This window comes from Mastigoproctus giganteus, chromosome 7, assembly GCF_048544385.1.
Source record: "Mastigoproctus giganteus isolate SK-2022 chromosome 7, ASM4854438v1, whole genome shotgun sequence".
Taxonomy (NCBI): domain Eukaryota; kingdom Metazoa; phylum Arthropoda; class Arachnida; order Uropygi; family Thelyphonidae; genus Mastigoproctus; species Mastigoproctus giganteus.
The window spans coordinates 36,230,381-36,254,453 of record NC_143581.1 but is presented as its reverse complement, the minus strand read 5'-3'; the positions used below and the strand labels follow the sequence as shown (position 1 = coordinate 36,254,453).

The 24,073-nt window shown below is 35.9% G+C and overlaps 1 long non-coding RNA gene across 1 annotated transcript in view; it reads left to right on the top strand.

Annotated features, from left to right (window-relative positions):
* The window catches only part of LOC150082817 (uncharacterized), a 169,132-nt gene extending 166,238 nt beyond the window's left edge, over positions 1–2,894 (top strand). The window contains exon 3 of the long non-coding RNA XR_016547215.1: positions 2,782–2,894. This is a non-coding gene — a long non-coding RNA (uncharacterized LOC150082817). The remainder of the gene's footprint in view (positions 1–2,781) is intronic.
* The last annotated feature ends 21,179 nt before the right edge of the window (positions 2,895–24,073 follow it).

Genomic DNA, 24,073 nt, shown 5'->3' with positions numbered 1-24,073 from the left:
CTTTGATGAATTGACCATCAGAAAATGGTTTGCATTTTTTTGCAAGAAAAGATGACTCACTTTATATGATGCTACAGTTGCTGCTTTAGATTGTAAATTACGTATCACGAAGAAATTTTGTTGTGCGAATAATCTGGATTTAATGTAATTTATTTTTTCTAAGGTCACTATTAAGCGGAAAATCAGATTGGTATTTACCACGGAGTGCGTTGAAGTGCCTTTCTAAATTTCCTTTTTTTTGGGTATAGCCATGGAAGCATTACAAAAAAGTATTCTAGTGCCCACTCTTGATGAAAATGATATGTTTTACTCTTTTTTGTGGTATTGTACTGTCCAGTTATTAATATTAAGTAAGCTAAATAAGAATTCGACACATACACACATGCCAGGACCTGTGTCCTGTCAGGAGCACTGCCATTAGACTTAGAAATAATTCGAAGAGGCCTCAATTATAGCCCGAAGAAGCAAATCCAACTAACATCTTAGGGATCACAATAAACACTGAGACCGACATAAAATGGGAGAAAAGGATCCTATTCACCAGCTATGACAGAGTCAATGAGGTTCCTGCCCCAGGTAACCCTATTTGCCAAAACATTTCTCCCTGGTATGCCCCAGGACATGGCTCCCTGAATGCAAAGTTTTGCCAACTGAATCTCACCCAGTATCTCAAATGTACCCAGTATCTCAAATGTACCTGAGCTGATGACGGTTGGGCCCATGTCCTTTATGACTGCCTCAGTTACCACCTACACAGATATAGATTTATGTACGAGATTAAACCAATAAAACTTAGATATGTGCAACTACTTATCTCTGATGAAATGTATTACATGATCTTCTGAGTTTGCTCGAAAAGTTTTTAAGACCAAGAGAAGCAGCCATGCTATGCCAACATAATAGCCGTGTGTTAATCCACTTCCCCCAAATTTAAATAAGATCCTGTTTGTTTATCACCTTTTTTTTTTTTTTGCTAACTGACTTGGTATGACATTATGCAGAATCAGGATTATTTTCACTAGACTATTGTTCCACAGGGGTTTTTCTGGCCATCATTCATCAAATGGAGTTTGACATTGAACTGTTATTATTACTCAAGATGCAATATGTATAATAAGATTACCAGGCAAGTTTAATCATTAATATTGATGTTCCAGAAAACACCTATGAACTTATATGATTGACTAGTGGTTTATATACTAGGACAACAATCTCGTGCCCCAAAGACCTATTCTGCAACATAGAGAATACACTTGCAGCATCAAATTGGCATTGTGTTATTCATTCTGAAATCCTCCTATGAGTTAGAGCTCAGAATGCTGCAAGAATATGGTTCCTTCACTATTAAACTTGTGCTATGGATAACGTGTAGCAAGAGAATAGATAGGAGGCAAGGATGATTAAACAAAACATTGTTTAATTCTAACGTGTACATATAAAACTCAAGTAAAATAATAATTATACTATGGCTCCGGAGCAATATGGCCTTAAGTTGCTAATGCTCCTAAAAACCAAATAACAAACAAACAAACTATGGTTCCATCTCTTCTAAAAAGGAATAAATTGAAAAACTAAAGATGTTAGGCTAATGGTACATGTGTACAAACATGTCAGCGTTCTTCATATGGTCTTCAGTTGGCACTGCCCTTGCTCTCGGAGCCAACACTCATCCTTCAGTTTGAGTATCTGAGTGTATATGTAAATGTACTGTACGGACTTAGTATGTAACAATCATAACTTACGGTATTACACTAATGCAAATGGATCTTCCCAAGTCTTATACTCGAATTTCTCAAGTGTTGTGAGATTGATGCTACCTTAATGAATAGTCCTACAAGGTGGGATGTTTCTCGTTAGATTGTATCAAATAGAGTCAGGCATGAATGTTTGACACTTTCATTCATGTTTATGCTATCGTGTCGTAAAGTAGGGTGAGACTTACCAGAATAATCTTTGCTTTATTCAGGAACAGGAGTCAGCAGCAAAATATTCTCAAGAAGTTTTCTGATAAGAAAGCCTGAAGAAAAGAAGTCTCTCGCACAAGACAAGACCCTCTTCGTCTCTTTTATTCCCATCTGAATATATATATGACCTCCCTTTTAGACTTTCCAATGCTTCTATTGGTTAAAATGCTAATTTCGTGGGGAAATGAAAATCCCAGAGACTTATTTTGGAGACCAGATACAGTGAAAATGGAACTTGTGATGAGAAAGATGAACCTCACATCTGCATGGGGTGGAATTTCCAGACAACAATCACCCCGTAGTTATAAGGTTCAGATTTCACCCTAAAGTGTTTCTTAATTGCCATTACTCTCTATACTGATCACACCTGATCTAATTGAGGTGTATAAGGCCTTGAATGGATTGAGCAAGCTCAATGCTAATGGGATTCTTCCTCTTGCTCAGATTACTCACCTGAGGGGGCATAAATTCAAATCGAGGAAAGACAATTGTAGAATAGATGTGCGGAAATCCACCTTAAGCAAGCGTGTGGTTGTAGTTCGAATAAACTTCCATCTGTTGTAGTGGAGGTCAGCAACTTAAGTTCAAGGCTGAACTTAGACAAACGCTTGGAGTGAATGGATGGGGGAAATGGGAAGGTTGGATTTTTTTTTTTTTGGCTGATGCTATAAGCTTGATTTTTTGCATCATATGCCCTACTAATGCTAATATCTGGTATGTATTTTGTGAACTTTAATTGGTTTATTGTTTAAAATATACAACTGAAGTTTACCTCTATATTTTGCATAATTTTCTTCTTTTTCCCCATTTGTTACAGATTATACTACCAAAACTACTAACTTGAACAAGATGGCACAGACTCATGGAGTAAATTGGATTTTTGTTAGATTTTTTTTGAAACACTTGGGTCTTGATGTACATGAGATATAAATATACTCAGGAAACAAGAGTTCAAAACTAATCCTTACACAGCTGATTTGAAAGAGGTGTACAACAACAGGTATTTTTAATCTCCACAAATTTAAGCTGTACTGTGAAGTTTCATTATTTAACTTTGTCTTTTCACAAAGACAACATATCAAATATGTTATTTTACACTTTCAGGATTGTATCTTCTATATGGTAGAATTACTTTAAATAAATATAATTAACTAGGTATGCATTTTGTTTTTTTTTTTTTTTTGCCATTAGAAACTGAGATAGTTTACAAATAAAAGTAAAAATGTTTCACCGTATATACAAGGTGAGATCAAAAAGTTCCAGGAATGAGGTTTTCAAAATGACCTTGGCTTATTCACACATTTTTTCCAATGGTAATTGCAAAAAAGCTTCTTTCAAGTTTTTTCCCCCCTTGATTACATGCAACATGGAGGTGAGATAAGGAGAATGTAAGACAGCATTTTTAAAGGTATTCAGAAAATGTTGCATGATGAGTAGAAGCATTTCCTTAGAGTAAATTCCAATTTTTCCTCGAATTTTATTGCATTTCTCAAGCATTTAATTATTTTTATGTATATAGTCTTATTAAAATTATAACCTGATATAAATTCATAATGAATTCATAACTGTAGCATAACTTTACCCTTAGACAGTTCAAGGTATTTTATTTTTATTCTGAAGCAGACATGGGAGACTTCCATTCTTCAGCAGGCTGACATTTTGTCTGCAGTTCATAAAGATAATATTACATTTCATATCATGTCACTATTGCTTTTAGAAATTCTTGATCACATTTTCAAATTTAAACACATTTTTGAAAGTTCAGCTGTTTCCGTCAGTTCAGATGGAAAGAGCAAAACCTGGAACAGTTTCATAGCCTCCATGGTTAAAATGTTACATTGATGGCATGACAACTGTCATGTGATTTCCAACATGAGTCTTAAAATTCTTATTTAATAACAGGCCAGTCTATGAGGCTCGCCCACTCTCTATATATCTGCTTTCTTCAACAAAAAAAAAAAAAAAAAAAAAAAAAAATCCCACCACATATCTTCTTTTGTCTTCTCAACCTCCAATCCAAGCACAGTACTGTAGGTTCTAATACCTCTTGTGTTTGGAGTTTTCAAAAAAAAAAAAAAAAACCCCTACTATAAAAATTGTAGACTACAAAATATAGTTTTTATTTGATATTTTTAACATCAATTTCTGGAACTCTGGAACCATTTGATCTTATACATTTAAATGTAATAGTTAGTATTAAAAAGGGATGTTTATAACTCCTTATCCAATAAAAATTAACCGTTAAAAAAGCATATGCATGATCTACCAAAGAGGCATAATATAGTTTGGCTAAGGAACTAATCAGAGCAACATTCACATTGAATGGAAGAAATAAAGAAGTTTTTGAAAATCATACACTATATTTGATAGTGATTCAAGTGCTTATAGTTCTAATAACCACAGTTGGCAATTTTATAAACCACACTTGGTTTATCATGTAAAATACAGTCGAATAAATTTATATACAAAGCTCGTTCAAAATGAAAACAGCAAAAGTTAAATAAAAGTTGTATTTCACAAATGGCAAGGGGGAAAAACAAAACTACAAAATCTTTGATGTAATCCCTATTGCATTCAATGCTGCACTAATGCCTGGGTTTCTCAAGAAGTTGTGGTTGGCATTGAAGCATTTGTGCAGGGCTGTCTTGACTACTACATAGGACAAGTGATTTCTTTGTAGTGCATTATTAGTGGCCAGAACAAGGTTACCCATTAAGCTAAATCTGGTGATTATGAATGGGGAAATACTTAAAATTTTAATATTTTCTATATGTGATTCACTGTAGAAAGGGCAGTGTCTTGACAGGTTATTTTTTGGTTTTTTAAAAGCATTAGCAACTAAGGCCATATTGCTCTGGGGATATGTAGTGGTCATTCCCTGATCTTTCCGCATCCTCCGTATTTGGTGGTCACGGGCTCGAACCCCGGGCTAATCAAGAAGTGTGTGCTACGCACTGCTGCTGCTGCTGCTACTGCCCACCTGGCTACGGAGGCTCCATCATGACAGGTGTTATCATGCTGCAGGCACATACCTGAGGACAACCCCTCCCCCACCACCACCAGAATGTTTCAGAATCACTGCTTTATGATCAGAATATAGTGAGTAGTACTTTCCTGGCTGCTGCTTAATGCAATATTGCACCAAGTACCACCCTGACAGTGGTAGAGAACGAAAAGGACCTGGGGGCAATTGTGCAGGCAGATATTAAGTTTTCTGAGCAGTGCAGATGGTCTGCAAATCTAGCTCATAGTGTCTTGTCAATGATATACAGGAATTTTTCTAGCAGGGATAAGGAGGTGATTATCCCCTTGTATAAGGCAATGGTCAGGCCACACCTTGAGTACTGTATACAGGTCTGGAGGCCTAGGCCTCATTTTAAAAAGGATGTAGAGCTGTTGGAATGAGTACAGAGAAGGGCAACAAGATTAGTGAATGGAACAAAAGGTTGCTCTTACGAAGAAAGGCTTAAGTTTTGCAAATTACAGTATCTGGAGACTAGGCACCTGCAAGGTGATCTGACTGAGGTGTATAAAGCCTTGAATGGTTTGAGCATGCTCAGTGCGGATGGGATTCTTCCTCTTGCTCAGAATAATCGCCTGAAAGGGCATAAATTCAAACTGAGGAAAGACTGTTGTAAGATAGATGTGCGGAGGTTTGCCTTTAGCCAGCGGGTGGTTGATTGGTGGAACAAACTTCCATCTGTTGTTGTAGAAGTTGATAGCTTAAATAGATTCAAGGCAGAACTTACAAACATTTGGAGCGAGTGGATGGGTGAAATAAGGGTGGTTTTTTTTGGCTGATGCTATATAATCTTGCTTTCTTGCATCACGTGCCTTTGCTAATGCAAGGATTCATCTCCAGCTAGTGTGTTCTAAGAAGACATTTCTTTGCACCCATGCCAAGTAGCATAGAACACAACATTAAATTATCATTCCTTCAGTTCTGGTGTTATGCTCATTCCTTTAGACCATGTGCATATAATCTTTTGTACTTTAAATTGTTTTATAAATTATTTTTAAATTATAAATCTTTATTCTCTGCATTCTTGTTGAACAACATTTTTGAAGGAGAAGAAGAATGCTAATGAAATCCAGTTAACAGCTATACAACAAAATATCAGCTTTGGGGAAAAAAATACCCTGTTCTCCTATGACAAGGTTTAAAGAAATCTTATCAATATTTGACTTCAAAGGTCTGGAAGGATTTATATCATCTGAAGCCGAAGATTTGGATACAAGTCAGTTGTATCCAAATCTGAATTATTATTATTCTGAATACTTTAACATATTTAATGTAAACCAAGATTTAGATGAAGAGTTTAGGGTGGAATCAGAATAAACAATTTCATTCTTACAAGAATAATCTCAGTGAAACAATCCAAGCAAATAATATGATCAGATTTAAAAACAGTCCAATCAAAGAAAAGAGGGAAAAGGGCAAATAATCCTATATGGCAGCATATATAGCATATATAGGATAGCCCTAAACTACTGAGATTTACGGACCTTTCAAAAATCAAAACAAGTTTGTGGACTCTTTCAAAAAAAGTTTATGGACGGCTACACACACACACACACACACACACACACACACACACACACACACACACACACACACACACACACACACACAATGGTGTCTGTGTGTGTATATATATATATATATATATGAACACTGGGTTTTCCGAAATGAAAATTCAAAGTTGTGTGAAACAACTTTATCAGTTTTCTATACATAGAATGAATAATTTGAAATATGTACACAATTATATATACTAATCATATTGAAAATAAGTAATGTTCTATAACGAAATTCATTGTGATTCTATCAGTATATTTTTTAAGAAAATAAACCCATATTATCTGATATCTTCTGAACGTTTTGCATACCCTCTGGAACTGGTCTACAGGCCCCCAAGGGGTCCGTGGACCCCAGTTTGGGAAACACTGCTATATGGCACTATTGTAATGCCAAATTACACAAGGTTGAGAATGGCCATGGATAAGGAAACAAAAAGAAGAGATTCCGGATTGGGAGTTTCCAAAAAGGAGTATCATATGCATATAAGTACCACCTTTAAAGTGGAAGGAATCATTATAGCTAAATGAGATGTGTGGTTGTTGAGGCAGCTAATAACAGATTCTGTAAGAAAAATTAAGTGGGACTTAACAGAATGAAATGGAAATTGAGATTAGAAATGAGACCACATATATTTGTGAAATGAATTAGGAAATTTTTTTGGAGGGTTTAGTTCTTTTTTACAGCAAGTGTGTTCCATTAGTTTGATTATTCATGAGAAACTAGGTGAGGTAAAAGTTGTATTAAGTAACAAAACTTTTAGATACACAATATAGAAGGCAAGATATATCCAGCTCCTTAATGTAACATGGTCTTCAAGTTTTGTGTGTGTGTGCACATGCATGCCCCCTTCTAACACATACTACTTGAATTCCCTCCGGTCAAGGCTGGCAAAAAAGTTATACACTAATTGATCCAGATGCCACCCAGCACACTGCTTACTGGTTCAGCCCAGAGGGCTATTGGGGGAGAGGGAAAAAAATACCCACCCCAACAAATACGTAATCTCAAAATGTAAGGAATAAGGCTATTAAATAACAAGACTGTTGCAATAAAATAAATATAATGAAATATTTTGTACCCTTACAAGTTATTGCCTTCAAAATAATTGCCTTGGGCTTGCACAGACACTGTTCTGTGTTTCTTCCAAGAACTGTAACATTTCTGGAAGTCATCTTCTGCAGTCTTTTTTACTGCATACTTAGCTTAATTTTATGGGTTAACTACGGTGTATTTATACCGATATTATATAGTAAGAGTAGTGAAGGCAATGTTTTAATTATATCTCATATTGTGGCTACCTTCACAACAAGATACCAGGCATTGCACTACTTCGAATAAGTAATGCTTCTTTAGTAGAGAAGACTACTGTTACGTATTCTCAGTGGGCACCACCACCCAGACGGTACCATTTCAAGGCTTGAGCCTTGTGCACTTAGTCTTTAAACAGTAATCTCTTTTAATGCTTGGGTTGTTTTTTTTTTTTTTTTTCTGAATATCTTAAATGGACTGAAAATAGATTCCCTTAAGTACACATTGAGTTTAGGGAGGAGAAAAAAGTCACAATGGGCCATTCGTTATATAACAAATGGCCCCTTGTTAGTTAGCCTTATATGTTAGGACAATCACCGCCTTGTTCATGCTGGAAAAATTATTGTATATCACTGACAGAACCCCAATGAGCTGACCTAGCAACCTGTCTACACTACTCAGAAAACTTCATGTCAGACTGTACAATACATAGGTCTTTTTCTTTCTACACTATCTTCAGTGCAGTACCTTATATTTGTCAATGTTAAACCTAAATTGCGACTTCTCAGTCCATCTGGCTAATCTACAAACTTGGACATTACACTTCTTGTCTTCATCAATACCATTAATAAATTATTGAAAACAACGTGGACCCAGCATTGAATTCTCAGGGACTCCACTAATATCATTAGTCAAAGAAGAGCAGTGTGCATTAATAACAGTTTTCTCCTTTTGCCACTCGACCAACCCTTTATCCATAGCAGTAAAATGCCTCTAATACCAGACTACTTCAATTTGTATAGCAATCTTTCACATGGAACAGTTAACAAAAGCTTTGCTAAAATCTAAGTACACAATCGCAAAATTATTTTTTGCATCCAGTTCCTTTGTTACTACATCATAGTAACCAATTCAGACAAGATCTGCCCTTAACAAATGCATGCTGTGATTGCAATATAACTGCATTCCTGTCAAAATGCCCCTGCATTATTTCTTTGACCACTGACTCAATTATTTTCACTAAAGTATAAGTAAAGCTTACAGCGCTATAATTACTCATTTCTCCATTTGATCCAGCTTTATGAATAGGATAGACATTTGCTCATTTTCATCCATAGGAACCTCTCCTGAATCCAAAGATGCTTAATTATGGCTAAAGGTTTACTAATTGGGTAAATTCCATCAGCTCTCTCTGTGCCTTATTTAACTTCAATAATTTTCTTCCACTTCATCTCAATTCGCAAAATCATTCACCTCCCAGTTATAAGTTGGCATACTTCTGGTATGCCTATCTGTAAACACTTCTTCATGTGTGAATGTAGATGCAAAATATTTATTCAGTTTTCAGCAACCAGAACAGGATCATCAATAGTTATGCCATTTGTATACAGTGGACCCAATCTGGTTCAGTCCTTTGAGTTTCTTGTGATTTTAATTCAGACTAAGCTGTACTTACTGTATGCTTACGTGTCTCCAGATAATTTATAATCATCCCATGAATTTTTCTTCTCTGTCACTAATCTCATCAGTTTCTCCCTCATTCATTTAGGTCAAAAACAATGTAATCAACCAATACAAGTTGTCTAGTTTGATTGCATCATACTTGCTTGATTGCCTTGTATTGGGTGAGTTCACATTTATGTAGTCAGTTCTTTAGTCCTAATCACCCGTTCCTTAGTGTTGTGTGTATATATACGAGGGAGTTTTGATAAGTTTCCGGCCTGACAAGGAAAAAATTTGAATAGATGAAAATCCTTTTAGTATGTTGTTACCCAATGTCTCATAACGTGTTGTGCAAAATTTCATTCATTTCCTGATAGTAGTGATTTTTTTTTTTACAGGTCTGAAGTGACCATGGCAATGCAAAGCATGAGTTTTTCCAAAGTCGAGAAGAGAGCCGTCATCAAGTACCTCTTCTCCAAGAAAATGGGAGCCAAAGAAATTTATGACGAATCGAAACAAACAATGGCCAAGGAGTGCCCTTCATACTGCACAGTGAAATCGTGGGTGGCAGATTTCAGGAGGGGGAGAACAAGCACAGAAGATGAGGAAAGACCAGGAAGACCCAGGACCATAGTGACTGTGGAAATTGTCGATAGTGTCTGATCCTTGCAGACAGGAGGACGGGGTCTGCAATGTGTAGCAGGCACCCTAGGCACCAGTTTGGAGCAGGTGCATTACATCCTGCATGAAGAACTGTGTATGAGAAAACTGTCTGCCAAGTGGATTCCCAAACTCTTGACAGCTGATGACAGGAGGAAAAGAAGGAACTGTGCGAAGGCACTTTTGGACCGTTTTTCAAGTAGTGCAAGCAGTGTTATTCAACAAATACTGATAGTTGATGAAACACCATTGTACGTGTATGATACTGAGACCAAAAATCAATCCATGCAGTGGTGCCATGATGGATCACCATGACCCAAAAAATTTCGCAGACAGAAATCTGCAGGTAAAGTGATGGGTGTGATATTTTGGGATTGTGAGGGGATAATATTCAGCGAATACCTGGAAAAAGGCACCACCTTGTATGCTGAATGTTATGTGGTCACGTTTGACAAATTGCATGCCGCTTTGAAGGAAAAGAGGCGGGGAAAGTTGTCAAAACGCATCCTTTTCCTCCAAGACAATGCTCCCTGCCACAAGACCAAAATTGCAATGGAGAAAATTCATGACTTGCAGTATGAAATCATTGAACATCCCCCTTATTCCCCAGATCTTGTCCCCTCAGACTATTATCTGTTCCCCAACCTCAAAATGCACCTCAAAGGTATTACATTTAGGGACACGAGACGTTATATCAGCAGTAGAGGGGTGGTTTGCATACAAAGACCAAAGACTTCTATTACCATGGAATAGAATTGCTGCAGGAATGTTGCACCAAGTGTATCAACCTGGAAGGGAACTATGTTGAATAAAATGACATTCATTTGCCACTGATGCCATGTTTTCTTTCTGAGGCCGGAAACTTATCAAAACCCCTCATATATATATGTATATTTTTTACCCAGGTATAATATGATTTATAAGGCAAATCATTGAGGTAAAGGTTCCTTCGCGATTTAAACATACATAGTATTTTCATGATATGGAAGAAAACAATGAGAAAATACTGCATCGGTATTCGTGCAAGATAAAAAGTACTGTACAGCCAGTTTCGGCACTTGGGGGACTGTAGATAATCAATTACAAGAGCCAACAGCATCGGATGCGGGCTTCTGTCGGAATTTGCAATGCCAAGAATATTGTAATATCCCAAATCTTAGTTGCATTTTAACGAAAGATTTAATAAATATACCAATAAAAAATGCATGACATGCCCGGCTATGGCTAATGAACCAGCTAAGACTGAAGTAAACCACGATTATATTCCATTCTGCAAAACTGAAAACACAATTTATATATTAACATGTAAAGTATGTGAAGCGCAATTCATCGAACAAACACAGAATCCTTTGCACATTAGGATTAATGGATATAGATCAGATTGCAATAACAGTAAAAAAATATGAAACAGACATTGAGCTGATACATTTTAACAAGCATGGATTTCACAATGCGAGTATAAAGATCTTAGCTATTATAGAATCAACCTGGCAAAGAGAAACCTTAGAAGAAATATTCATGTTAACGCAAAAAACCCTTTATCCATACAGTTTGAACAACCAGTTCAACAACACATAGTGTGTAGTGGCCACATGACTACACCTAGATGCATTGCAAATATTTTTAACAGCGTGGATATACTAAGAAAAGCACAGAACAGACTGCACAGAAAAACAAGAGGCAATGGGAAAACTAAAAGAAATACAGTGGATTCCGGTTAATCGGGGCAGCCGTTTATTTGGGGCAAATCTAAAAAAACAGAACCCAATCGAAATAATAGCCAGGGTTTACTTTGCTCAATTGGGACAAAATGCCGTTTAGTCGGAGCAGGAGACCGCAGCACTGAAGATTACCCTACGATTGTCTCCGACCATACCACGTAGTTCGGTCAGATTTTTGGAGGTCACAACCATAAAACAATAAAAACAATTAGCAGTCACCTGTTTATTGGGCTTTTGTGTTAGTGAAATCTATCATAAACTGAGAGTAAACTCGATCTTATTGAATTTGCGATAATACCGACAGCTGGAATTTTGTGGGTTATTATGGTAAAATGTGTTTACACTTCTATGGAATCTTCAATCATATAAAAAAAATAATTTTTAGAATCTTCTCTTCATCCCTATTTTTAAAGCTTCGTAATTTGTTACTCTGTTCTCACTTGTGTGTATCGTGTTACTTGCAATTTGTGTGTGCCGTGTTCTTTGTTATTGATTGCTTATCTTTTTACTGTTTTAAATTTTAACCCCCACCTACAAATGACAGTGAACAGAAATGTCAACTAGTTTAGTTAGTATGTATATATTACAGTACGTATATTCTTCTGAATTTCACGTATAATTTAATTTTAATTGGTAAGGTAATAAAGGGTAAATTTGTACTTAATATATCTTTACTTTTATAGCCTGTGGATAATATTCCTCCTATTTTCGCTAATTAGAATTGCTGTTTAATTGAATTAAAATTCAATTCACAAACGTGATCACAATGACCGGTGCTAATTACACATCGTAAAGTGAATGGTACTTTACAATGGTGACTCCATCGTAACATGATTTGATTGTACCGTGAACCAATTGTAAAGGGGGGGGATTGTATTTTTAACTATTTACGTGAAACTTCGGATAATTGGGGCAGCCGCTTGATTGGGCCAAAATGCACTAGTCCCGATGTGTCCCAAATAACTGGAATCGACTGTATATGGATTTTGGAAATATGTTATTGGAATGGGACCAAGAAGTGATTCACATCAGATAAATCAAAATACAGATTTTTAACCTAAAACACAGTATATTAAAAGCCCTAATTAGGTTTACCAACACAGTGAAAGTGAAGAATCTACATCTAACCAACCTCATTATAGACACAGGAAAATACAGACTTAAAAACACAGAAGATGCTACACAAAACATAGAATACTGTAGAGTAAAATTCTTAGATAAAAGATTCGACCAAGTGAGTTGGAAAAATATTTTCGAAAAATACCAAAACTTATTACCATCACCGAAACAGAGGATTATCATTATTCCTAGATATAACCTCCAATCTCCTATCGGATTAAAAATCTGGAATTATAAAACCATAGCAAAAGAACTAGAAACAGCACAAAACTGTTACTGCAACCATTCCAGGTACAAAAGATTGATCAATACAGACCATCAAACATGTCCTCACAGGCAATTTAGAAATAATAGAAGATTTAAGGAATCTTATGAAACAGGGATTTAAATATAGACCCAACTACAAAAACAATTGGAATAAAGTAAGAAAACAGGTATACTCTGACCTATTACAGTTCAGTTACAAACTATCCATTAAATATGAAGTACCAATCGAAGATTTCAACGGTTGGATTAGAAATGTACTGGATGACAGCACAAACCTTATCAAAAGCACTGAACAAACGGCAACAATTAATTATGCAAACATAAATAGCAAAATTAAAGAATTACAAAACAAATTCATGATTATTAGCGTAGATACAGCCACCAACAACTTTGCGATCATATGTAAAAAATTCTATGCTGAAACACTAAAAAATGAAGTAACCATAAGCAACACATACAACAAAATCAGTAATAATATGAGAAGCACATTGAACAAGATATTAGCATTACATAAAAGATAAAAAGTTAGAATAGACAATACTAAGATTCCACTCTTATATATGATACCCAAATTCCATAAAAAACCGGTTAGCTTCAGATTTATTACACCAGTGTCATAGCCAATAAGTTTGAAAAAATACTAAAACATTGAAGAAACTTGGATTATAAATAGTAACGCCGAAGTGATACAGTATATAAAAGAACACCAAAACAACTAAAATAAAACACGATTTCTGTAATCTATTTATCTCTATAGTACTTGACACATACTATAGAAAGCATGAGGAAAAATTAAAAATAAAATACAACCAATGGGCAGTTTATACAGAATTCTGCCTATTCAATAATTACATACACGATGGCAAATACATGTATAAACAAGTGATAGGTGTCCCAATGGGATCAAAATGCTCAGTTCTGGCAGCGAATACACCACTATGAAAAGGAATACAACAAAAAAGAATTATAACAAAATTAAGACAAACAGATACATTGACGACATGATTTCCTTTGACAGAAACTTAGAAGAGGTCAAAAAGGATATCTATCCTAATTTGTTAATAACATTAACAAAAGCAAACAGAGATAACACTAAGGTAACATTTCTAGACCTAAATATTAATATTAAGGTGGTTAACCAGATAGAAATAGGAATTTACGATAAAAGACGAGTATAATTTGGAAACAATTGGAGTTCAAACATAGCTGTTAAAATTCAAAGAAACATAGTTACCTCACAGGCCATAGGAATAATCAGAATTTGCAATAATGGTAGACTTAAAATGGAAGCACTCAGAACTTTAAAAGATAAGTTTATTAAGAACAATATTCCATACAGGTTCATAGATAAAAACTTCAAGTAATTAAAATGACACAATATGAGTAGAATAGCAAACTTTGACAAAACCATTGTATATATGGTGTATATATTTTTTTAAATAGAGTTAATCTCTGCTTACATGGACTGTACAATCCCTCTAGTATGTAAAAGAGAACACCCTCCAGAAGGGCAGCTTCGTGTGGCTTATTATTTTGTTGTAACTAGTTTCATCTTAAATTTTTTTTTTTTTTTTTTGCTTGATTCTGCTATTTTGCAGAACATTATTGTAGAGGACCGTTACCACATTGATAGATCTTGGACCATGAAAGATCGCCACCTTTGCCCTTGACTAGGGCAGCAAACTCTTACAATCATTCTCATTTTGTGGTTCGTACTGCCTCGGGGCAGATAGGCAAGTCCTTGCTGAAAGATAACTTGATAATTGACCTTTGTCTTAAATTTAATGGCAGCTATTGTCAATAACTTTAAAGAATAGGTAACCTAACGTAGCTGTCCTAAGTACTTACCTAACTTCACCTCCCACTAGTTGTATAGCCAGACATGGAATACGGGCGGTAACTACCCACACTTAGAAATGTCAATACAAAAAATAGTTACTTACTGCTTTATCTTTGCACCCTGCGCAAGATGGGAAAGTAGTGAGAACAATTACAATAAGAATAACAGCTTACAAACCACTTGAATATATATATATATATACACACACAGGTAACCCTCGTATAACACGGTATAACAAAAGCTAACAAAAATGCACTATTTCATTAAAAAATGTTAACAAAACTAACAAACATACATCATTCTCGATTTTATGTATCTTCTACTCTTTAAAAAAAATCAGTAATCTGGTTTTGTTTACTTTTGCTTGATAAATATTTGTGAATTTCATCGTATGGAACTAAGCATTTTTGAAGCTCCCTTTTGAACTTTGGACTCCTTTCATTCAAGAATCTGCATTCAAAAAATAAGATTCTAATTGCTCAACTAACTTTTTGCCTTCCCGTATGCTTTTTAGTGTAAAATTTGGACATTTAGAATTTATCTGCACCAACATCCTCTGAATTGATTTGGTTTTACCTCCGATGCCATTTCTACCAAATCTGCTTCGCTGGCCTCTTTTTCTACCAGTAATTCTTGAACAAGAAGTAGAAGTAACCCGAGAGAAAAGTACCAACTGTGTGGTACTACACTTAAGGTGGTAGAAAATGAAAAAGACCTGGGAGTAATTGTGCAGTCAGATATGAAGTTTTTGGAGCAATGCAGACAGGCTGCCAGGGCAGGTCATGGGGGTTTTGTCAATGATATATAGGAATTTTGCTAGCAGGGAAAAGGAGGTGATTGTCCCTCTGTATAAGGCAATGGTCAAGCCACGCCTTGAGTACTGCGTACAGGTCTGGAGGCCTCATGTAGATTTGCTTGAGTGTGTACAGAGAAGGGCAACAAGATTGGTGAGAGGAATGAAGGGATCCTCTTACCAAGAGAGGCTTAAGTTCTGCAAATTGCAGTGGCTGGAGACTAGGCACCTGCGCGGTGATCTGATTGAGGTGTATAAGGCCTTGAATTGGTTCAGCACGCTGAATTCTGATGGGATCCTTCCACTTGTTCAGATTACAAACCTAAGGGGGCATAAATTCAAATTAAGAAAGGACAGATGTAGAATAGATGTGCGGAAATTTGCCTTTAGCCAGCGCGTGGTTAATTGCTGGAACAAACTTCCATCTGTCGTTGTGGAAGTTGATAGGTTGAATAAATTTAAGGAGGAACTGGACAGGCATTTGGAGGGAATGGTGTGATTTTTTTTTTTGGCTGATGCTGTAAGCTCATAACACTTGCTTTCTTGCATCACATGCCACTACTACATCTTCAGTAATTATACCTTTATTTTATTTTTTTAGGAGCATAGGCAACTAAGGCCATGTTATTCTGTGTATATTGTCTATAAATTGCATGTTTCTTGAAATCGATTTTGAAAACAGCGGGGATTCAAAAAGAGTAGAAATGTTGAAAAATTACATCCAACATAATAACAGGGTTTTCCCTGCAAAAAAGCTCAAAAATACCCTGTTATGCGAGGTTTACCAAAATTCTCTAACCGTGTTATTTAAATACCATGTTGTGCGAGGATCTCTGCATTTTATCAGTCGTGTTAGTGCGAAACCTTGTGATAGAAGTACCGTGTTATACAGGGGTTGTCTGTATATTAAATTTAATTTTTTTAAAAGTTACAGTGGGTGAAAAAGGTTTTCAGTTAATGAAAAATTAATGTCATGTATGACAGATGCATCTAAAAGCACAAAACAGTATTAAAAGATGCAAGAGTATAAGTTTGTATTAATATATTGATATTTGTAAAATAATAAGAGAAGTTTTACCTCAATATAGCTCAAGACAGTATGAATCAGAGCATTACAGCTCTGGTTCATATTATCTAATTAATATATTGAATAAAGTATGCATAAATGGATGTGAAAATTACACAAAGTGCCAGTAACTAGAAGGGTGAGGATAGTGTAAAAGGAAGTGTAGTAGATATGTGAAAGAATGTTAATATCCTAAAAGTTATGATGAATTAAGAATATTATGGACTGAATTACAAAACCAATAGAAGGTGGGTGAACTGTAAAGTAAAATTAATACAGTAAAATACAAAAATAAAAAGTGGTACAGCTGTCATCAGATATGGGAGGAAACATATTTTGATAAAGGTTGAATATACGCAAGGCAAATGTGCAGAATCTGATGTCAGCTGAAACAAATATTGATACGTGATTAGGTATTTCATTAGGCGACTATACCTGACCAAGTATCAGGAACTGTTTCTATAATTGTCCATAGTAGTAAAAGAAAGGTGAAAGGCCAAAAAAGCAACAAAAATGTAATTAGCACATTCTTATACAGTATGGACAAGATAGTCCCTAGGTGTTTATATATATGTGCACACTGAGTGATCACTGAATTATGACTACTCCTATGAAAATTGAATGCAACTCGTTGACCACACGAGGTACGAGAGTGCGCAGTTAGTTGACCTACGTAGCATAGATAAGGTGTCAGTGGTTCAGTAGGTAGTAAAATTCCGAGCGTGATGGGTAAAATGGGAAGGATTTATCGGTCTTTGATAAAGTTCATATTGTGGAAGCTCGACGAGCTGGTACCTCAATTTTTCAAACGGCTGAACTGATGAGGTGTTCGAGAACCGCCGTAGTTAGTGTACCAGGACTGGCGTCAAAATGGTCAAACAACGACCCAACAGCAAAACTGCAAAGGTCAGCGAAAGGTTGATGTTAGAGGTGAGCACTGGGTCCAATGACTTGAACAGGCACAGCAGTGTTGAAGAGTTGACTACCCAATACAACATGGGCCAACCCGGAACAATATCTGGCATGATCATGCATTGCACGTATGGGCTATACCAGCAGAAAATCCCTACAGCATCCTCTCCTAGCCAAGGTTCATAAGCATAAAAGACTTGCCTGGTGCAAAGAGCATGCAAATTGGATATTAGAACACTGAAAGAAGCTGTGCTGGTCAAATGAATCCCTTTATTTACTCCACACCATGGATGGTCGTGTATGGATTTGGCATTAACAACACGAGGCTCTTGATCCATCATGTATGGTATCAAAAGTGCAGGGCAGTGGAGGCAGTTGTATGGTGTGGGGCATGTTTCACTGGCACGAACTTGGACCCCTGGTGCATGTGGAACAACATATCACTGGTCTCCGCCATCAAATGCTTGCTGACTGTGTACACCCTGCTATGTTACACCTTTTCCCAAATGGCAATGGTGTCTTCCAAGATGACAATGCAGCAAGCCATCGGGCACTTGATGTGCAGGAATGGTTTGCGGAACACAGTTCTGACTTCCAGCATATCAACTGGCCTCTGAACTCCCCTGATATCAATCCCATAGGACACTATGGAAAGGCATATCTGGTGTCTGGATACACCAATCACCTCCATACCTGCCGAATGCTTCCAAGATCTTGTTGGATCAATGCTGTACTGAGGGCAAAAAGGAGGATCTACAAAGTATTAGGTAGGTGGTCATAATTCAGTGATCACTCAGTGTATATATGAGAGATAATTGTGACGTAAAAATGAAATAAAGTGTGGATGTAAGGTTTATAAAATGTTTCTGTTAAATCATTAACTGCTGGCAGAAACACAGCACTGCCAAGTAGTAAATACAACCTGATAGAGTAGGACTGCAACATTGCAAAATGAGACAAAACAGAACTATCAAGCATCCACAGAAACTATCAAGGTCCTACATAAATTTAAATGCCTAATATAATTAAATAATGGATATAATGATTCCCTTCAACAGATTTGAATAACATAAGAAAGTAGAGCAGGAATGAATTAAATATTTGTGAATACTCTATAGCAGTGTTTCCTAAACTTTTTCGCTTGCAGACCTCTTTTGGCTTCAAAAATAACCACGGATCCTTACTCAAAATTAAAAATTCATATATCTCAGAACTGATTTATTATATTATGTTTACAGTCTACCTTTTTCAGACTGACACAAAAAAATAACTGAATAATAAACTGTCACCATTTGAGTATACAATCAATCATACCTCATAAGCTACCAGTGTGAAGGATGGTGTTTTTTCTTTGTCTCACAAAATTCTTTGAAGTTGGGATTGACAACTTTAAACATTCTCATTTCACATGCGACATCCAGTCTGTAATGATATTGATTTTCTTGCCACATACATTAAAAATCCGGCTTCACACAGATAAGTTTTGTGAAACAGAAGTTTGAGCACTGCATATTCAACGCTTGCCGATACCCTTGAAGAAGACTGCACCAGAATTGAACCAGAGGAAGCTCACAGAATTTCTGTTTCAAGCTGGTATCAGATATAATATCTATCAAACCGTCATTGTTAGAAAACCTCCTATGTGACCCAAAATGTGTTCTTGACATTTTGTTATCACTAGATTCAGAATAATTTTTTTTTTTGCTGAATAACATGGTGAATAACTCCTATGTGGGAAAATGTCTGAAATAAATTATAGTTGAAACTGTAAAAACACCTATGTGAATGTTGCATCTTTTTGATGACAGATTACCTCCTGTGTATTAATTTAAACATAGGGGGTTTTCAAATCCTGTATGTCTGGTCTTGTTGCTGACAGATTGCTACATAGGAGCTATTCCTAACATAGAAGGTATTCTAAATGACAGATCATAACCCTGAATTAAACTTTTAAATTGGTAAATGTACTGATATACCAATCAATAAATAAGTATTTTTAGTTTTTCTATAAGTCTTCTACATTTAATTCCCTTTTTTCTGATTCTTTTGTGGTTGATGAGTGGTGGTTACTGAAGAAGACGAAAGTTATTATATTATTTCAATTTCACCCCAACTTGGAGAAACAGATGGTACTATTGTAAGTAGCTTGGCATGCAAATTTGATCCAAAGATTTTATCATCCCTTAAAGAATAAAATAATAAAAATGTCCAAGACACTGAAAACTGTAATTTAGATGCGGTACTAACAATCGAACCTGGTGATGATTTATACAACATAATTAACACTGTTGTTGGCAGTTCAAGTGAAATTGAGTTACCATGCTATGATAATGTAGGCGAGACAGATGATCATCCTATTAATAATAATGCAGATTCAGATAAGGCCGCCGTAGCCTAGTGGTCAGACGCGCGGGTGCATAAGTACACGTGCCTTGAGTGACCGGGGTTCAAGCCCGTGACTGCTGAATACGGTGCTGTTTCTTGTATTCTGTCTATCTTGTTAACTCCTGACTGTTTGGTCGTCCCGGAGTATAAACAGAAAATTTATTTATTTTATTTTTAAATTAAAAACTGATTTTAAATCGGTAGAAACTGGTCAAGGTACAATGCAGCAACCATCCAATGGAGAAGTCAGGACTGTCGAAGACGGTAAAAGACAAAATCCATTGGAAGCTCAGAAAAGGAGTGTTAGGTAAGTGTACATTGGATATAAGACATTTGGAAAATAAAAATGCAGAATGTACAAAAAGATGCAAGAATGGTTAAGAATCGATGCATGCATAAGGAGTTGGAAAAGAAAAGTGATCGTACTTTTCTGTGCACTTTGTTTTCACACAAAGATAGATATAAAATCTTCAATACATTTTGGTATATAGAAACATGGAAAGAAAAGGCCTATATCAGAGGTTTAGTGAATTCCAAAAATAAAAGAAGAAAAGCAGCATCAGATGAACATAGAAAAATGGAGGGGCATGATATATTTTTACAGAAAGGTGATGGAGATAGAATGAAAATATGTAGAACATTTTTTATAAATACTCTGTGCATTAGTGAAGACACATTTTAGAGGTGGGTAAAGACGAATGCAACTCCTAATGATAACGAAGAAGTGGATGATGTAGAAAAAGAGCTAAATATGGATGAAGTAGATGAACCGCAAAGAAAGAAAAGTAAGTTCACACGGGATAACCAAAACAAGATAATACGGCGGAAAACTGAGGACATAGAAAACGTAAAAAAATGGTTAGATTGTCTCCCAAAAGTTCCTAGCCATTACTGCAGGTCTTCATCAAACAGAATCTACGTAGAAGCAACATTTCGATCTATTTTACACGTGTGCAGTGTATAAGGAATGGTGTGCCACAAATAATGTTTCATGGGTTGGAAGGCAATTATTTCAGCAAGTTTTTTAAAAGAGAAGTGGATAAGCATACATATGCCACGTAAAGATCAGTGTGACGTAGTTATAAAGTAGGCTGCTTGAGTAAAGAAGAGTATGACCAGCACAAAGAAGGCAAAGAACGCTGCAAAAGATAGTGCCAATAATGAAAAGTTAGTCGCCACAATGGATTTGGATTTGCTGTGTCCCAAAACCCTAGCATCAAAACTTTATTATAAACAAAAACATGCTACATTGGAGAAACTTTTCAAACCTCCTATCAATTCACCAACAGATTATGTAGCATTAACGAGGAAAGCCAGGTTATACAAGCCACACACTAAAAGTTATAGGTTATTTTTTTTTTTTGTAATTTTGAAGAAGTAGCTACAAACCTTCCTTCCCTAAGACCAGGACGAAAATCTGGAGATCACGTGGTTACTGATATTCGAGCTCTGAAATATCTTCCAAATGGAGACATTTTTTAAGACTAACCACTTAGAAAACTATGATCCATTACCCCAAACTAGAAAAAAGTCTCAAAGACAGATTGTTTCAACTGGCCCTACACAGTTATACTCATCACAACTTTGAACTATGGAATCCAAATACAAACACCTGCAAGACACGAAGAATGTAATTGATAAAGAAAAAAAAAAGTAAAATTATAATAATAAAAAAATAATTAATAAATAACAAAAGAAAAGGAAAAAGACAACCTATGCATTTCCCTTAACCTGAAGGTAACTATGCAGCTGACGTTTAAATTTCCCCAAACTGTCGATCTCTACCACCCATGCACATAACTTATTCCAGTAATTTATAACTCGCTGGCTAAAATAAAAAACTTCTCACAATCCAGTCTAAACATCCCCCCCCCTTGTAACTTGAATTTATGGCCCCTAGTTCTAGAATCATTTATAACCGTGAAAATTTCATTCTCATTCATTTTACTTTTGCTTCTCAGAGCCTTAAACACCTCAAGTCTCCTCTAAGGTGTCTAGTTTCCAAGCTGTGCAACCCACATATTCGAAGTCTTACCTCATATGGATGCCATTTTACTGATCTCACCAGGCGAGTTACCCATCTTTGGACCCTTTCAAGAAGCTCGATGTCTATTTTTTAGGTGTGGTCTCATTACTCAAACACAGTATTCCAAGTATAGTCTAACAATAGCCTTGTATAATGGGATTATGACATCCTTATCTCTATTAGCAAATGTTCAAATCATTGATAGGACACAATGAGCCTTTCTTGCAACTGGTCTACAATGCTTGGATTGTTTGTTTGGATTTTTATAGCACAAAAACAACTCTGGTCATAATGTGTCACATCACTACAATGCTAGGAGAATACAGTGACTGTATCGTAATTCCCAAGTCCCTTTCTTCCACTACTGACTTTAGTTCAACTCCACAAATGTTTAAGCTATTTTGGGGTTACTGTTCCCCAGGTATAAATACCTTACACTTTGCTGGATTAAAGAATAGCTGCCATTTTCCTGACCATCCCCGAAGTCTGTATAGATCACTCTAAAGAAATTCTGCTTGGCGGTGATCATTAACTACTCTACCAATATTTACATCTGCAAATTTAGACATCATGCCCTCTATACCTTCATCGATGTCATTTAAGAAAATCAAAAGCAAAACTGTTCCCAATACTGATCCCTGAGGTACCCCATTTATTAGATTTTCCCTGTGATTCCAACCTGTTCCAGCTTATAAAGTAACCCCTCATGTGGAACTGAGTCAAATGCCTTGCTGAAATCTAAATAAACAATGTTGAAATTATTCCCTAAATCCAGTTCATGAGTGACCCTGTCAAAATATTTAACAGGTTAGTTAAACATGATTTTCCCTTTATAAAACCATGCTGAGTATACTTGAGAATTCCATTTCTATCTAAATGATCCTGAATTCCACCCTTGATAATTGCCTTCATGATTTTTCCTACTACTAAAGTTAAAATGACCAGCCAGTAATTTCCCACTTCACTTCACTCTTAGAACCGCCCTTATGTATTGAAGATACACTGGCACTTTTCTTCCAATCCAATGGAATCTCTCTCTCTCTCTCTCTCTCTCTCTCTCTCTCTCTCTCTCTCTCTCTCTCTCTCTCTCTCTCTCTCTCTCTCTCTCCCCCCCCCCCTAAGTCCAGTGGTGCTCTCATAATTAGACTCAATGGTTTGATTCAATATACTCACTTGCTGCCCCCCACCACCTTAAAATTATGGGATATATGCTGATTTAGGTGATTGATGCCATCAATCCAAGAGCCTTACTCACCTGTAGGCTTGAAAGTTTGTTCATTAAATAATCATGTGAAATTTCAATATCGTTAATTACATATTTTTCTACTTGACTCCCATAATTTCTCACTGACATAAAGGGTTTCTCTTCTGTAAATATCAATGCAAAGTAACTACTGAGTTCATCTGCAACACCAGCTGGGGTATCTAATACTATCCCATATACATTATGTAAGGGTCCGATCTGGTTTGCCCTTTTTTTCTTTGCATTTATACAGGGTAGCCACTGAAAAACTGAATGATATAAAACAAAAATAACTTTTACAAACACGTTTTTTTAATTTTTTATTATTTCATTTGGAAATATAATTAATGGATTCTTTCAAACCGGGCGATTAGGTTCCGAATCATGTTATTGCTAGGAGATAACTCTTACTTTAAAATGTTGCCGGTATTTTCTCTGAGTTTCAATAATTGATCTTTCACTGGAATAGAAAAACCCAATGAGTTTTACTCGTTGCTGGACATCACATGTAGCCATTTTAATCTCCAAGGGATCCTCTATAACCTGTAAAAAAATAAAATAAAAAAGATTGAAAATGAACAAGTTATGACTTTTTCAAACCCTTCAGTCTTTCAGTGGCCACCCTGTATATGTGAATATATAAATGCAAAGTTGTGAATATTGAAATACAACACAGAACATATTGAGCATTGTAACTCTTGCTTTATATACTAATTACAGATAAACAGATTACTCATAACAATGCTTAGCAAATATAAATATAAAAACAATCCTGAAAGTGGTTATTAGCAGGAATGGTATTAG